This window comes from Anolis carolinensis, unplaced genomic scaffold (genome assembly GCF_035594765.1).
Source record: "Anolis carolinensis isolate JA03-04 unplaced genomic scaffold, rAnoCar3.1.pri scaffold_12, whole genome shotgun sequence".
In the NCBI taxonomy this organism is placed as follows: Eukaryota; Metazoa; Chordata; class Lepidosauria; order Squamata; family Dactyloidae; genus Anolis; species Anolis carolinensis.
The window spans coordinates 8,755,621-8,769,506 of record NW_026943823.1 but is presented as its reverse complement, the minus strand read 5'-3'; positions in this window follow the sequence as shown (position 1 = coordinate 8,769,506).

The window sequence follows — 13,886 nt, the reverse complement described above, 5'->3', positions numbered from 1 at the left end:
TGAAAACATTGACTACAAAAATGTGTTGGATAATCCAGAATATTGGATAAGTGATTGTTGGATAAATGAGACTCTACTGTACATATCAACCCCACTTGCCTAGTTTCTAACAGACCTCACAACCTCTGAGGATGCCTGCCATAGATGTGGGTGAAACGTCAGGAGAGAATGCTTCTGGAACATGGCCAGATGGCCCGGAAAACTGACAGCAGCCCAGAAATTCTGGCCATGAAAGCCTTCCACAACACACTGCCACAAGCTGCTCTTTCCCAAGGAGTTGGAGAGACATCCCCATCACTTGGATCTGTCCAAAGGGAAACATCTAAAATAATAATACAGTAGAGTCCCGTTTAGCTTGGATAAGTGAGACTCTACTGTATTTGTCCACACTTTATTGTATACTAGATCAGGGGGTTCTCAAACTTTTTCAGCCATGGAGCCCTTTTTGAAGCAGAAGTTTTTCATGGAGCCCCAATAAATGTTTATATATAATATAATACAGTAGAGTCTCACTTAACCAAGCTAAACGGGCTGGTAGAAGCTTGGATAAGCGAATATCTTGGATAATAAGGAGGGATTAAGGAAAAGCCTATTAAACATAAAATTAGGTTATGATTTTACAAATTAAGCGCCAAAACATCATGTTATACAACAAATTTGTCAGAAAAAGTAGTTCAATACGCAGTCATGTTATCTTGTAATTACTGTATTTACGAATTTAGCACCAAAATATCATGATATATTGAAAACATTGACTACAAAAATGGCTTGGATAATCCAGAAGCTTGGATAAGCGAGGCTTGGATAAGTGAGACTCTACTGTACATATCAACCCCACTTGCCTAGTTTCTAACAGACCTCACAACCTCTCAGGATGCCTGCCATAGATGTGGGTGAAACGTCAGGAGAGAATGCTTCCGGAACATGGCCAGACAGCCCGGAAAACTCACAGCAACCCCGTGATTCTGGCCATGAAAGCCTTCCACAACACACTGCCACAAACCGCTCTTTCCCAATGAGTTGGAGAGACATCCCCATCATTTGGATCTGTCCAAAGGGAAACATCTACAATAATAATACAGTAGAGTCTCACTTATCCAAGCTAAATGGGCCGGTAGAAGCTTGGATAAGCGAATATCTTGGATAATTTATTTATTTATTTATTTATTTTTCAAACTTATATGCCGCCACTCCCCTAGGGCTCGGGGCGGCTTACAAGAACCGGCTAAAATCAACAATTTAAAAACATCTTAAAACATCTTTAAAACATCTTTAAAAATATCTTAAAAACATCCTAAAAGCACCTTTTAAAACATCTAACAGAACTCAAAGGCCTGCCGAAAGAGGTGTGTCTTACATGCCCTGTAATAAGGAGGGATTAAGGAAAAGCCTATTAAACATAAAATTAGGTTATGATTTTACAAATTAAGCGCCAAAACATCATGTTATACAACAAATTTGTCAGAAAAAGTAGTTCAATACGCAGTCATGTTATCTTGTAATTACTGTATTTACGAATTTAGCACCAAAATATCATGATATATTGAAAACATTGACTACAAAAATGGCTTGGATAATCCAGAAGCTTGGATAAGCGAGGCTTGGATAAGTGAGACTCTACTGTACATATCAACCCCACTTGCCTAGTTTCTAACAGACCTCACAACCTCTGAGGATGCCTGCCATAGATGTGGGTGAAACGTCAGGAGAGAATGCTTCTGGAACATGACCAGACAGCCCGGAAAACTCACAGCAACCCAGTGATTCTGGCCATGAAAGTCTTCCACAACACACTGCCACAAACTGCTCTTTCCCAAGGAGTTGGAGAGACATCCCCATCATTTGAATCTGTCCAAAGGGAAACATCTACAATAATAATCATCATCATCATCATCATCATCATCACACAGTCCTAAACGCTTGGGAAGTGTTCGACTTGTGATTTTGTGATATGAAATCCAGCATATCTATCTTGTTTGCTGTGCCATAATAAAATAATAATAATAATAATAATAATAATAATAATAATAATAATAATAATAATGTGTTGCTTTACAGAATCCTTCCCAATGTTTAGACTGCAACTCCTTATCAGCCCCAGGTAGTATGGGCAATACAAAGGAATAAATGGAGTTATTGTTGGGTGGTTGTGAGTTTTCTGGGTTGTATGGCTATGCTCCAGAAGCATTCTCCCCTGACATTTCGCCCCCATCTATGGCAGGCATCCTCAGAGGTTGTGAGGTCTGTTGGAAATGAGACAAGTGGGGTTTATATATCTGTGGAATAATGTCCAGGGTGGGAGAAAGAGGTCTTGACTGTTGGAGGCAAGTGTGAATGTTGCAATTGGCCAGCTTGTTTGCTGTGTCATACAATAAAATAATAATAATAATAATAATAATAATAATAATAATAATAATAATAATAATAAACCATGTGGGACTTCCGAATCCAGACTGACAAAGTTCTGGAACACAACACACCAGACACCACAGTTGTGGAAAAGAAAAAGGTTTGTATCATTGATGTCGCCATTCCAGGTGACAGTCGCATTGACGAAAAACAACAGGAAAAACTCAGCCGCTATCAGGACCTCAAGATTGAACTTCAAAGACTCTGGCAGAAACCAGTGCAGGTGGTCCCGGTGGTGATCGGCACATTGGGTGCTGTGCCAAAAGATCTCACCCGGCATTTGGAAACAATAGACATTGACAAAATTACGATCTGCCAACTGCAAAAGGCCACCCTATTGGGATCTACGCACATCATCCGAAAATACATCACACAGTCCTAGACACTTGGGAAGTGTTCGAGTTGTGATTTTGTGATACGAAATCCAGCATGTCTATCTTGTTTGCTGTGTCATACAATAAAATAATAATAATAATAATAATAATAATAATAATAATAATAATAATAATAATACTTTATTTTTCTATCCCACCACCATCTCCCCGGAGGGACTCGGGGCGGCTAACATAGGGGCACAGCCCAAAACAGAGACAAAGTATAAACAGTTTAAAACACATGGCAAAAATTGAGAACAAAGATACAACAGTCAAATAAAAAGATCAATTAAAAACATTGCATATAATAGGACATAAATAACCAAGCAAATGAAGTAATAATATAGATATCAACCACTATGGGTAAAAGGGGGGTCAGGCCTAAGAATATACATGTAGAAGATACAATAGTTCTAACATTTATTGTGTGGCTAAATTGTAATGTTTACATTTCAGTTTGTTCAACTATTTTTCTTTTTTGTTTGTTCCAGTTAAATTGACACAAACTTCGAAAGCTTGGATCTATTACTCAAAACAATGTAAGCTTTATAGATTTATTTAGTAGATAAATCTGAGCATTGATAGCCACAATTTGAATTCATAATTGTGATATACTGGCTTTTTAAAATACTAAACCAATGTTTGCCCACAAAACCAAAGATATACAATGTCAATGATAAATCAACTGTTATATACATTGTAGATTGGTATTAAGTGATATAAAGTTGGTACAGAATTTCTGTACCAATTGTATTTAAGTTAATATTAATCTACATTGTATATAATAGTTGATTTATCACTGACATTGTATATCTTTGGTTTTGTGGGTAAACATTGGTTTGGCTTTAATATTTTTTAAAAACTAAACATTAGATTGGGTTGCTGTGAGTTTTTCGGGCCATGTTCCAGAAGCATTCTCTCCTGACTTTCCGCCCACATCTATGGCAGGCATCCTCAGAGGTTGTGAGGTCTGTTGGAAACTAGGCAAGTGGGGTTTATATATCTATGGAATAATGTCGAGGGTGAGAGAAAGAAATATTTTCTGTTGGAGACAAGTGTGAATGTTGCAATTGGCCACCTTGATCAGCCTCTTGCATCTTCAAATCCTGGCTGCTTCCTGCCTGGAGGAATCCTTTGTTGGGAGGTGTTAGCTGACCTTGATTGTTTCCTGTCTGTTTCCTGCAGTGCCTTTTGTGTTCCTTGATTTGTGTTTGGCCATTGATGCATTTGGTTGTCCTTATGTAGACTTGTCCAACCTTGATGAACCAACCTGGACACTGCATATTATATGAGAACACAGAAATGCTGGACCACTCTAACCATGTCAGACTACACAGAGAAATCATCGAAATCCATGATAAACATGTGGACAATTTCAACAGAAAGGAGGAAACCATGGAAATGAATAAAATCTGGCTACCAGTATTTATTTATTTTTTAAAAAAACCCTCTAAAATCAGGACAGTAAATAAAGAACAACACACAGAAAACAGGGGAATCCCAGACAGGAAACAGTCAGGGCCAGCTAACACTTCCCAACAAAGGATTCCTCCAGGCAGAAAGCAGCCAGGCTTTGAAGCTGCAAGGCCATTCAATGCTAATCAAGGTGGCCAGTTGCAACACTCCCACTTGGTGCTCATCAGAACTTGATGCCACAGTTATCAGAGTCTAGGGCAGTGATGGCCAACCTATAACACGCATGTCAGCACTGACATGCCTAGCCATTGTTGCTGACACGCTGCCGCATGCAAATTGATTGGATGACTAATATCTTTTGTGGCCAAATTTGGTGTGATTTGGTCCAGTGGTTTTGTTGTTTACTCCATGGGAATTATGCACATTACATACATACACACACACACACACACACACACACACACACACACACATATATATATATATATATATATATATATATATATATATATATATTCATTCTATTATTATTCTATTATTATTGTAGTATATTATATTATTATTATTATTATTATTATATTATTCATTATTCATGACTACATTGAAACTACAATAGAGAGAAATCAGCGTGGAAACTGCAAGAGGTACCATAGGTTGTTGTACATGGAAATACTGGTAGTAAATAGTTTTTGATTTATTAAATACAGTTATATATATTGTGAAATTATGGTTTTTTTCTTGAAGTGACACACCACCCAAGTCATGCTAGGTTTTTGGTGAATTTTGACACACCAAGTGCAAAAGGTTGCCCAACATTGGACTAGGGAGATGTCAATTTACTTAGGACCAAATTTAATATTGCTGCCCGACAATGTGGACCAGAGACTTTACTCATTCTTTCCCACCACTTGTAAGCTTAACCCTTGCCCATTTCGATCCATAACATTTATCAGAACTGGATTGATCGGGTGGCCCCAGAGGCTGGTGAACATCTCTACCATGAAATAGGATCAGTAAACGAAAACATGTTTGGAAAGCCTAACAAATTGACCTGTATACTTATTCTTAACCCAGAAACACACACAAAACCCCAAAAGTTCCATGCATCTGTAGAGAGGAAGATGGTTGTTCATCCTATGGTCTCTTTCAAGGGAAAGAAAGTCTATCAATGGAAGAGTCAACTCATTTACCACTACAGTAGAGTCTCGCTTATCCAACGTAAACGGGCCGGCAGAACATTGGATAAACGAATATGTTGGATAATAAGGAGAAATTAAGGAAAAGCCTATTAAACGTCAAATAAGGTTATGTTTTTACAAATTAAGCACCAAAACATTATGTTATACAACAAAGTTGACAGAAAAAGTAGTTCAATACACAGCAATGCTACCCTGTTTCCCCTAAAATAAGACATCCCCATAAAATAAGACCTAGTAGAGGTTTTGCTGAATTGCTAAATATAAGGCCTGCCCCAAAAGTAAGACCTAGCAAAGTTTTTGTTCGGAAGCATGCCCACCAAACAGAACACCAGAGCATGCAGGATTGGTAAATGTACGTGCCATAAAGTGTTGTACATGGAAATATTGGTAGTAATAAGAAATTCTTGATAGGATTCACAGTTTGTCTGGTTATGCTGGTTTATGACAACTACTGTACTGTATATAATAAATGTTCATTTTTTTGTTCAACAATAAATGTGAATTCTTCTTGATGGAAAAATAAGACCTAGAGCATCTTTGGGAGCAAAAATTAATATAAGACACTGTCTTATTTTTGGGGAAACACGGTATGTGGTAATTACTGTATTTACGAATTTAGCACCAAAATATCACTATGTATTAAAACATTGACTACTAAAATGCGTTGGATAATCCAAAACGTTGGATAAGCGAGTATTGGATAAGTGAGACTCTACTGTACTTGATAGGATAAGAATGTCAAATGACAAGAAAGGAGTTTTCAAGTAGCCATTATGACGAATTCTCTGGATTCCATAGCATTGCACCACAGCCATTAAACTGTAGCAAATGGTCGCAAACTCCATTAATCTTAGAAAGTCTTTTTATTGCAAGATATTAGACAGATGGCTGTAGGCAACCTGTCAGAACTGTTGAGGGTCATTGCCAACTCTGTGGTTCTTTTCTCATCCACTGATGCGGTGCACATACAGTAGAGTCTCACTTATCCAACATTCGCTTATCCAGCGTTCTGGATTATCCAACGCATTTTTGTAATCAATGTTTTCAATACATAGTGATATTTTGGTGCTAAATTCATAAATACAGCAATTACTACATAGCTATGCTGCTTATTGAACTTCTTTTTCTGCCAAATTTGTTGTATAACATGATGTTTTGGTGCTTAATTTGTAAAATCATAACCTAATTTGGTGTTTAATAGGCTTCTCCTTAATCTCTCCTTATTATCCAACATATTCGCTTATCCAACGTTCTGCCGGCCCGTTTATGTTGGATAAGTGAGACTCTACTGTATAACAAAATAATTATTTGGCTCAATGTGTTGTCGAAGGCTTTCATGGCTGGGATCACAGGGTTGTTGTATGTCTTTCGGGCTGTGTGGCCATGTTCCAGAAGTATTCTCTCCTGACGTTTCGCCCACATCTATGGCAGGCATCCTCAGAGGATGCCTGCCATAGATGTGGGCAAAACGTCAGGAGAGAATACTTCTGGAACATGGCCACACAGCCCGAAAGACATACAACAACCCAATTATTTGGCTTCCAATGATGCACATATCCATCCTATATTCACTTGAGGCTACATATATTCCTTGTTATTTGTCCAAGCTCTACAGCAGACTTTTAAAATTCGGGCTTCAGTGTTGGATTAGAAAATTGAAGGCTTAGCAGGATTGCACCGAGGTATGGTATTTTGTCCTGTTTGGGCATTCATTAATTTACTCCGGCTTGTTTTTTTGCTGGATAAAGCTATTATATTTGGACTTCCTCTATTTCATCTCGTCGGCTGTGTGCTGCGAGCCCTCAGGGTGTTCAATATAATCATGCCTATATCGCTTGGCACGTATCTGCTGATGAAGACCATTCGGGTCAAAGCATGTTCTGGCGACGGATTTTAATTTCAAACTCTGCCAATGCTTCTTGTGCCGTTCATCATTTCAACTTTCTGCTCTAATTTGATATTAAGGATGTTTACGGTCATTATAATGTTCTAATTCTTTCTATTTGCATAGGATAAACAGGTCTGTCCCCCCAAACACCAAGGGACCTGTCTATCCTTGGTCTGTGATTATTAAAACGGATTAGCAATTCATGTTTATGACTTGTAAAGATGACCTTAAAGCATTCTCCATCAGAAGAGGGGAAATAATCAATCTCCTTCTGGATATTGAACTACAGTAGAGTCTCACTTATCCAACATAAACGGGCCGGCAGAACGTTGAATAAGCGAATATGTTGGATAATAAGGAGAGATTAAAGAAAAGCCTATTAAACATCAAATTAGGTTATGATTTTACACATTAAGCACCAAAACATCATGTTATACAACAAATTTGACAGAAAAATTAGTTCAATACACAGTAATGTCATGTAGTAATTACTGTATTTACGAATTTAGGACCAAACTATCACAATGTATTGAAAACATGGACTACAAAAATGTGTTAGATAATCCAGAACGTTGGATAAGTGAGACTCTACTGTATTGATCCCATCCTCCCTTAGGTAAAAGTAAAGATTTTCGCCTGATATTAAATACAGTCGTGTCCAACTCTAGGGGTTAGTGCTCATCTCAATTTCAAAGTTTTTGACATACAGTAGTCTCTCGCTTATCAAACCTTCGCTTATCCAATGTGCTGTATTATCCAACACAGTTTCCCTTTTAATAGTCAATGTTTTTGCAATCAATGTTTTCAATACATTGTGATGTTTTGTTACTACATTCGTAAATACAGTAATTACTACCGTGTATTGAGCCGCTTTTCTTGTCAATTTGTTGTAAAACATGATGTTTTGGTGCTTAATTTGTAAAATCATAACCTAATTTGATGTTTAATAGGCTTTTCCTTAATCCCTCCTTATTATCCAACATTTTCACTTATCCAACATTCTTCCGGCCCATTTATGTTGGATAAGTGAAACTCTACTGTATTATCTTCTTTCTGGTTATTATGGTGTTATATTGTATCACTGTGTTTTAATCCGTTTTATTTTATTTTATTTGTTGTGTTGATACTGTTCTTTAGTTATTTATATATGTTATAGCTTGTTATATTTTGATTTTGTTCTGGGCTTGGCCCCGTGTTAGCTGCCCCAAGTTCCTTCGGGGAGATGGAGGCAGGATAGAAAAATAAAGTGTGTGTGTATATATATATATAAATGATTATTAAGCTGAAGAGCCGGTGTTGTCCATAGACACCTCCAAGGTCATATGGCTGGCATGACTGCATGGAGCACTGTTACATTCCCGCTGGAGCGGTACCTATTGATCTACTCACATTTGCATGTTTTCGAACTGCTAGGTTGGCAGGAGCTGGGGCTAACAGCGGGAGCTCACTCTGCTCCCCGGATTTGAACCTGCAACCTTTCGGTCCGCAAGTTCAGCAGCTTAGTTCTTTAACACACTGCGCCATTCTCCCTTGCTATATGGCTAACTTGTCCAACATCTGGCAGCAAACTTTTCTCTGGCAAATACAACCAAACACATGTTGAAGGGATAGGAGTCTGTGATAGGATGCGATCCTATAAACAGGTTAAAGATCAAGATTTCATTAAGCTTGTGTTTACAGATGATCTTAATGTACAGTAGATTCTCACTTATCCAACATTTGCTTATCCAACGTTCTGGATTATCCAACGCAGTTTGCCTCCCGCCCCGATCCACAGCTGTTTATCTAGGCAGCAAGGATTGAACTTTTTATGGATTTAATTTCCAACAACGTTTTTACTGTAAGTTCATTTTATGCCATTCTATCTTTATTTGTAGTCCATTTGTTAGTAGCCAATTTTTTTAGACAATGTTTTCAATATACAGTAGAGTCTCACTTATCCAACACTCACTTATCCAAGGTTCTGGATTATCCAATGCATTTTTGTAGTCAATGTTTTCAATATATCGTGATATTTTGGTGCTAAATTCATAAATACAGTAATTACTACATAGCATTACTGCATATTGAACTACTTTTTCTGTCAAATTTGTTGTCTAACATGATGTTTTGGTGCTTAATTTGTAAAATCATAACCTAATTTGATGTTTAATAGGCTTTTCCTTAATCTCTCCTTATTATCCAACATATTTGCTTATCCTACGTTTTGCCGGCTCGTTTATGTTGGATAAGTGAGACTCTACTGTATTGAGATGTTTTGGTGCCAAATTCATAAATACAGTAACGTTACCGTCTTTTGGACTGCTTTCTCTGTCGTTTTGTTGTAAACATGTTTTTGATGTGTAATTTGTAAAATCATGATGTAATTTGACCTTTAATAGGCTTTTCCTTAATCCCTCCTTATTATCCAACATTTTCGCTTATCCAACATTCTGCCGGTCCGTTTATGTTGGATAAGTGAGACTCTACTGCAGGGGTCTCCAAACTAAGGCCCGGGGGCCAGATGCGGCCCTCCAAGGTCACTGACCTGGCCCCTGCCCTAAACTTTAGACTTAGGGTTGACCTAAGTCTACCTGGTCTTTGGAGGTCTCTTTCCTTACCTATGGTCCTATGAGACCATCTAAATGGCCTTTGAGGGTCCCTTTACTTACCTATGGTCTTATGAGACCATCTAGATGGTCTTTGGAGGTCTCTTTGCTTACCTATGGTCTTATGAGATCATCTAGATGGTCTTTGGAGGTCTCTTTGCTTAGCTATGGCCTTATGAGACCATTTAGATGGCTTTTGGAGGTCCCTTTCCTTACCTATGGTCCTATGAGTCTGTCTAGATGGCCTTTGAGGGTCCCTTTCCTTACCTATGGTTTTATGAAACCATCTAGATGGTCTTTGGGGTCCCTTTCCTTATTGATGGCCTTCTGATGGCTTTGAGATCATCTAGATGGCCTTTGAGGGTCCCTTTCCTTACCTATGGTTTTATGAAACCATCTAGATGGTCTTTGGGGTCCCTTTCCTTATTGATGGTTTTCTGATGGCTTTATGAGATCATCTGGATGGCCTTTGAGGGTCCCTTTCCTTACCTATGGTTTTATGAAACCATCTAGATGGTCTTTGGGGTCCCTTTCCTTATTGATGGCCTTCTGATGGCTTTATGAGATCATCTGGATGGCCTTTGAGGGTCCCTTTCCTTACCTATGGTCTTATGAGTCCATCTAGATGGTCCTTGGAGGTCTCTTTGCTTACCTATGGTCTTATGAGATTGTCTAGATCAGGGGTCCCCAAACTAAGGCCCATGGGCCGGATGCGGCCCCCCCAAGGTCCTTGACCTGGCCCCTGTCCTAAACTTTAGACTTTAGTCTGCCATGACTTGAAGGCACACAACAACAACAATCCTAATTTTGGACTATTTCATCATAGTCTGGCCCCCCAACAGTCTGAGGGACCATGAACCGGCCTTCCACTGAAAAAGTTTGAGGACCGCTGCTCTACTGTATATGTTCAAAACATGCATGGATGACCATTTCACAAGAGCGTTGTCTTTCAGGGCAACCACCTTACATTCTGCTAGATGTGGCTGATGGGATTTGTAGTCCAGCCACATCTGGAGCTCCATGTGTTTTCCCAGCCTGTTGTAGCAAACTCTGCATCTTAATCCACGGGAGCTCATTGGTATCGCTTTCTGCTTAAAAATAAACCTTATGGAATCGATCACGATCTGGTGATCTTAAGAGGCAAAGGGCAATGGAGGTCTGGTCAACTCCATCTGTGTCAGGATGGAAGATTAATAGGACCCGACAGGGATACAGCTGTGCAGCCTCCAATGACGTCAAAGCATCCTGCCTCTTTTCGGGCGTGACGTCAGCAAGGAATGAGTCACTCCAGAAAGGGAAAGCAGCAACCTTAGTCAGTGCTCTATTTATACATCCAGACAAAAGAGATGTTCTCTGCTCAGCGCTGGATGGTATTTCCGAGCAAGAAAGGCATGTTGAGGCTTATTGGGGGGAAAAGGGAATAACAGGACATGGTCACAGGGAAATGCACAAATACAACATTTCGGTGGTTTTTGAGCAAAGGAATGGTTTTTCTGCAACAAGTTTCCCACTAAAAAGGAAATAACAGCATCTCAAATACTCCCAAGAGTATCCCAAATGCTCTCAATAACTTTTCCTCAAGTCAATGGAAAACTATTCTTTAAAGCAGGGGTCCCCAAACTTTTTAAACAGGGGGCCAGTTCACAATCCTTCAGACCGTTGGAGGGCCATACTATAGCTGGCCACCGAGCAATAACAACAACAACAACAACAACAGCAACAACAACAACAACAACAACAACAACAGCAGCAGCAGCAGCAGCAGCAATAATAATAATAATAATAATAATAATAATAATAAAGAGGGTTGGAAGAGACCCCTTGGGCCATTGAGTCCAACCCCCTTCTGCCTCTGGCACCAAAAGCAGATGCAAAGCACCCCTGACAGATGGCCACCCATCCTTAATAATAATAATCATAATCATAATAATAATAAAGAGGGTTGGAAGAGACCCCTTGGGCCATTGAGTCCAACCCCCTTCTGCCTCTGTGCACCAAAAGCAGATGCAAAGCACCCCTGAGAGATGGCCACCCATCCTTAATAATAATAATAATAACAATAATAATAATAAGGGTTGTAAGAGAAGAGACCCCTTGGGTCATTTAGCCCAATCCCCTTATGCCCTTGTGCCTTGGGGGCCGGATAAATGGCTTCGATGGGCCGCATCCGGCCCCCGGGCCTTAGTTTGGGGACCCCTGCTTTAAAGAGTTGCAATGCTTTCCTAAATTACAAATCCTAGATACTATAAAATAGAAACATGGCAGTTAAAAGGTAAGTAATAGCACTCTCATTCTGTAGAGTGAATGGGGTCTGGGGGGATTGTAGTTTGAAGAGGTGCTAGAACTCCCTAAGCTACAAATCCCAGCATTCTGTAGTACTGCACTGGGACAGTTTGGATCACTATACTATACAGATTACCTAAGTTACTTTTTTCTCGTGTCAGGAGCAACTTGAGAAACCGCAAGTTGCTTCTGGTGTGAGATAATTGGCTGTCTGCAAGGACGTTTCCCAAGAGACACCTAGGTGTTTTATTATTATTTATTAGCAACATTTATATCCCACCCTTCTTACCCCGAAGGAGACTCAAGGTGATTTAAAGTATGCGATTTCCTGCTTCTTGGCAGGGGGTTGGACTGGATGGCCCATCAGGTCTCTTCCAACTCTACTATTCTATGATTCTATATAGGTAAAAGCCTTTAATATTGCAATATTATTAGTAATATTGCATGTAATAAAAATATACAATTATAATAGTGAATTATAATTATTACATTGTATTACATCATAATATTATTATTAATAGTACATGTATATACAATATTATATTAGTATAGTATAATATTATTATATATTATTATATCATTAAATTGATACAGGAGACATGGTGGAAAGGTGTCTTCCTGGACCCGTCTTCTTCATTCTGCTCCAGAATTTTACCATCCTTGTGGGAAGATTCTTTCATATCCCCGCATGGGGAGCTGGAGCTGACAGAGGGAGCTCACCCTGGTCTCCGTGTATTCAATTTGTCAGTCAGCAGGCAAGAGTTTAACCACTGCACCACTGAGGGCTCCTAAGTTGCTAACATCAATACAGTATTAGTACAGTTGTATTGATGTTAGCAACTAAACAGGAATCCCAAAATCCTTAACTGTCCACTCAGGTGGAGGATGGTTTTGCCTTCTGATGGTTCAGTGTACACAAACTTACTTATATCCTTGGGATTTTTCTTGCATGACAATGTGAGAGAGGTCATCACACTGATTTTAAAATGATATTGTTAACCTTTGGATTTTCTGGAGCAGTTACTGGCAAATGTTTTCCAAAGCCTGGGGAAGATGTGGTTCTCTAGATTTTGTCAAACTTCAGTTCCACCGGCATTAAGCCATCGGAGAGGAAGGATAGAAGTAGCGATTTATCAACATCTGGCCTCTTTTCAAAGCCATGCCCTTCTAATCCAGAAGCCTGCTTAGCCTGATTCTATTTCCTGATTCCTGTCTGCAAAGGATGTCTCCAATGAGTAACCTTCAGTCATCTGAGCTCCAAGCTATGACTGGAAGTGATACAACCCAAGTGAGAATAAGGGCCTCTGGAAGGAAGCATGTCTTCAAGAAATGTCCATAGGTTGTTTCACAAACAGGTGAACATTACATGCCTGGAAATTGCAAATCACTCTCTGCACATAGCAATTAATGTCTTGGTTTTAATAATTGTCAAGTTATGTTGTTTTATAACTGTTATTATATTGGGTTGTTGTATGTCTTTTGGGTTGTGTGGCTATGTTCCAGAAGTATTCTCTCCTGACGTTTCGCCCACATCTATGGCAGGCATCCACAGAGGTTGTGAGGTATGGAATGAGGATGCCTGCCATAGATGTGGGAGAAACGTCAGGAGAGAATACTTCTGGAACATGGCCACACAACCCGAAAGACATACAACAAGCCTGTGATCCCGGCCATGAAAGCCTTCAACAACACATGTTATTATATTGGGTTTTTTTAAATTTATGGACTG